At 49.8% G+C, this 4,442-nt stretch overlaps 1 pseudogene; it reads left to right on the top strand.

Moving 5' to 3' along the window:
- The first annotated feature begins 687 nt into the window (after nt 1–687).
- Nucleotides 688–1,493, top strand: LOC140905616 (olfactory receptor 52R1-like; annotated as a pseudogene).
- Nucleotides 1,494–4,442: the final 2,949 nt, after the last annotated feature.

The raw sequence follows: 4,442 nt of genomic DNA, 5'->3' as shown, positions 1-4,442 counted from the left end.
GGAGTTGTTAGAGGGGTCACAAGACCCACTTCCAGAGAGGACACCCCCACCCCGGAAGTCGCCCTGATTGGTCAAAGCTCCTCTCTGGGTGGTCCTACGGGGAGAAACCCATCCTGATTGGTAGAGGGGGGGGAGGAGTTGTTAGAGGGGGTCACATGACACACCTTGCTTCCGGCCACGTGGCAGCCTTGACCCTGGAAGTAATACCCCATGGGGCGAGACTTCTGGTGGGGGGCAGAGGTCAAGTGGTGGTGTTAAGGGGTCAAAGGGTGGGGTGGGTGTCACATGACACACCTTGCTTCCGGTCATGTGGCAGCCTTGAACCCGGAAGCAATAACTCATGGGGGCGGGACTTCCGGTGGGTGGGGCTAAGGGGTCAAGGGGCGGGGCTAAGGGGTCAAGGGGCGGGGTTAGGGTTTGATTGATGATAGGGCCCTTATACTACATACGGTTCATGCAGGAGGCACCGTTGTGCCCCAGGATAGGACACCTTCCCTCCTGCTCCATGTCAGATTCCAACTCAACCAATTTCACCAACCCCTCCACCTTCATCCTGCTGGGCATTCCTGGCCTGGAGGCAACCCACATCTGGATCTCCATCCCCTTCTGTGTGATCTATGCCATAGCCATCTTGGGAACTTCAGCATCCTGTTCATCGTGAAGAGGGTGCAGAGCCTCCATGGGCCCATGTACTATTTCCTCTGCATGCTGGTTGTCACTGACCTGGTCCTGTCTACGTCTATCCTACTCAAAATGTTGAGCATCTTCTGGTTCAATTCCAGGGAGATCAATTTCAGTACCTGCCTCACGCAGCTGTACTTCATTCTCAGCTTCTCTATGACAGAGTCTGGGATCCTCGTCACCATAGCTTTTGATAGCTACGTGGACATCTGTGATCCCCTGAGACATTTCACCACCCTGACAAACCCCGTGGTGGACAAAATTGGCCTGGCCATATTGCTGCGTGGCTCCATGCTCCTACTGTCCACTCCCTTCCTGGCGAGCAGGTTGCCATCATTATTCCCCACACACACTGTGAGCACATCTCTGTGGTGAAACTGGCCTGCGCCGACATCCACACTAGTAGTTACTACAGCCTCTCTGTGGCATTCTTGGTGATCTGTCTGGATGTGTTTTTTATTGCTGTGTCCTATACCCAGATCCTCAGGGCCATCTTAAGCCTCCCCACAAAGGACGCCTGGCTCAAGAGTTTTGGGACCTGTGGCTCCCACCTCTGTGTCATCTTAACCTCTTACATCCCAGCTCTCTTCTCCTTCCTCATGCACTGGTTTGGGCACAATGTGGCCCTGCATTTCCACATTCTCATGGCCAACATGTACATCCTGCTGCCCGCCATGCTAAACCCCATCATCTACTGGGTGAGGACCCAAGAGATCTGGGATAGGCTGCTCCAGCCCTTTACTCATAAAGGGACCTCAAGTTTTCTCCTGGTGCTCTGGCTCTCAGACCGAGCTGCATGCAGAGCTGGCTGATGACATGGTGCTGGGCCCTTGTCAGGGTTCCCTCCCCACTCTGAACTCTGGGGTACAGACATGGGAACCCACACGAAAGACCCCCTAAGCTTATTTCTACTAGCTAAGGGTAAAAACTTCCCTAAGGCACAAATTCCTTCCTTGTCTGTGTCTCCAGTAATGTGTGTGAGGCTGAGGTCTGACAAACAGAAAGTGCAGGAGACACTCGCTGAACAATGAAAGTGAGATGGACACTTTCAGGGGGTCACATATTGCACATGTGATGGGTAGCTGGGAAAACACTCTTTCCGTTTCCTTTGCTCTGAACCATGGCTTGCTTTTCTCCTGTAGTACAGAACAGAATGTTGTCTTTTTCAGGACATGGATGTATGGCTTATATTGAAACATAAAAGTAGATGTCTGAGAGCTCTAGTTTGATAGATATATTGCTGTGACACGCTGTACCCCAAAGCAACACCCTGGAACCCCCATATTCACCACTGTTATATAGTTGCCCCAAATCTTGTACAAACTATGTCATGTGAAGTGTCAGTGGAAAAGCTATGGTTTCTTGAATATGATTATCCTATTTGTATGCAAATATGAATGTCTACCATGTACCTGTAGTTCAAATGTGATTGCTCCTGTGGTAACTCCCACATGGTAGTTTACATCTAGTCGAGCCAGCACATTATGAAAGGACTATTCAAGTTGATGGCCCATCAATGAGCACACCATGGGTCATGGAAGAAGCTTCTCCCCACCTGGTGGAGTTCCCTGTAGATGTCTGGCCAGAATGTGGGTAATGGCCACTGTGATGACTCACTGAAGGATGCAAGGACATGTGACCAGGTCATGTGACACTGGACTCCATCTTGTGCCTGTACTTTCCCACTGACAGTGCTGGGGGCTTTGTTTGGAACAATGAAGTTCCCTGACCATGGCAGAAGCTATAAAATGGGGAAGTGACATCATCACTTAGCCACACTCCCCCCACAATTAAACACCACAAGACATGGCTGGAGGGAAAAGATTTTGACTGGGGAGGTGGTCCCAGACTGGAAAGGAGAAATCCTGGCCTGTGTATGGAAGATTGTCCCATCAGGGTGAGATACTGCTTGATTCTAATTTATAGTACTCAGATTGTGATTTTGCTTTATTTTTTAGCTTATCTACTTTGAGCTGTACACTTCTTAGTTACAATCACTTTCTGTAGTAAATAAATCATTTTAATATTTTTTAGCTAAAATAGTTGTTGTTTGAAGTGTAAAGGGAAATCTGCTCAGGAACGGGGGCTGGTGCATTGTCCTCTCCACATTGAGGGAGGGATGGAGTGGAAAATAAACTTACACTGGTCAGGCTACTGCCCCGGGCTAGATGGGAAAGTGGGTAAGGGGCACAGGTGTTACAAGGTTTGAAGGAATGTTTGAACTTGTTTCTCAGGACACTTTTTAAACACAGGTAAAGATGATGTGAAACAGTGTCTATGGGACAAAAAGGTGAAAACTGTGGATGAGATGGCTTCTCTAGCTGATGACTTTGAGCAGACACAAGCATCTATTGTGAATAAACTACAGACGGAGGGTTTACACTTGGTGGGAAGCATGGTCCCATTTTACCCCATTCTTCTAATCCCCAACCCTAATCTCCTGTGAAAATGGAAGAGTCCAGGAGGTGCTATCATTGTAATTTCACTGATCACCTGAGGAATAAATGCCCTGTGCTCAAAGAAAGCAGGCAGCAGGTAGCCCATGTGAATGCTGCGATTCTGAGCACAGAAACCCCTTGGGCACCTGTCATTTATCATAAGGTTTCTAAAATTAGCCTCTGCTGAACAAGACATGAAGCACTTAAAGGCTGTCAGCATTAATAGCAGGGAACATCTTGGGTGGGAAGATACAGGGGCAGAAATTTCAGTGGTTAGGAGAGGTATACTGCAAAAGGAAACATACTGACAGGACAGATGGCAGAACTTTTATTATTTTGCTCTTACAAAATCCTTTTGCCTTTGGCTAAAGAGCACATAGAAACCGAAGGTTTGGAAGCTGTATTATCAGTGGGGGTAGTAGACAATGATCCTATTGATAAGCTAACTGTCAATGATTTCTTCCATGTAGCTCAGGCTGTTAGAGTGTCCACCTTCAGCAAGAAGGTGCTTTGTTGGGACCTCAGAGGGAAAGGGGAAAGTCCCAGGAACTGCTCAAAAAAAGGAGAGGTCTCCTTGATTCCTCTGCAAGCGGGGGAAGCTGCATGTTTCCAGGGGTGGGGGTGGTTGAGACCAGCTCCTGCTCTGTAGCTAAGGACAGTGTTGCCTAAGGGAAAAAAATGTCAGTGTTGAAGCTAAACAAGGGGCAAACCCAATGCTAGGGAGCACAGGGAGATGGGTTCCAGAGGGCAGCTGTAGTGAAGGAAAGATTCACTGGTGCGGCACATTGTGCTGGTGGTCCTGAGAATTAGCTCTTTGCAGCTTCGGAGCGCCTCTTTCTGGCCAGTTTCTCGCCTGCATCAGGCCCCATGTACCTCCTGGACCCCGGTGCCCTTTAATGTCAGGGTTCTGCCTCGAGCAGTACCCCCTTCCTCCAAGGGGAACCTCCCAACCCTCTATCCCCACCTTACCACAGTGGCTACTGCCAGTCAACATCTAGCCCCCTCTCACTGGGCCAAACTGCAGTCTGTAAAGGCCGCTCATCATTGGCAAGAAGTTTGGGACCAGCTGCCTCTGCCTATTCCTGGGCTGCCCCTCTGCAGCCCCCATACCTCCATAGGCCTTGCTCAAAGCCTGCAGCCTGGGGAGTTGCCAGGCTGGAGCTCCCCAGCTCCTTTTGCCTTTCCCCAGCTCTACTCTGCCTCAGGTACCCTTTCTCTCAGGTAGCCAGATCCTTCTCCCTCCAGGCTGAAGAGAGAGGGTCTCCTCCCAGCTCCTGGCCCACAGCCCTCTTCTAAGGGCCAGCTGGGCCCGGATTGAGCTGG

The sequence above is a fragment of the Lepidochelys kempii genome, chromosome 1 (genome assembly GCF_965140285.1).
Source record: "Lepidochelys kempii isolate rLepKem1 chromosome 1, rLepKem1.hap1, whole genome shotgun sequence".
NCBI lineage: Eukaryota > Metazoa > Chordata > Testudines > Cheloniidae > Lepidochelys > Lepidochelys kempii.
Note: the sequence above shows the minus strand (reverse complement) of the source record. Positions and strands in the feature narration are given on the sequence as shown.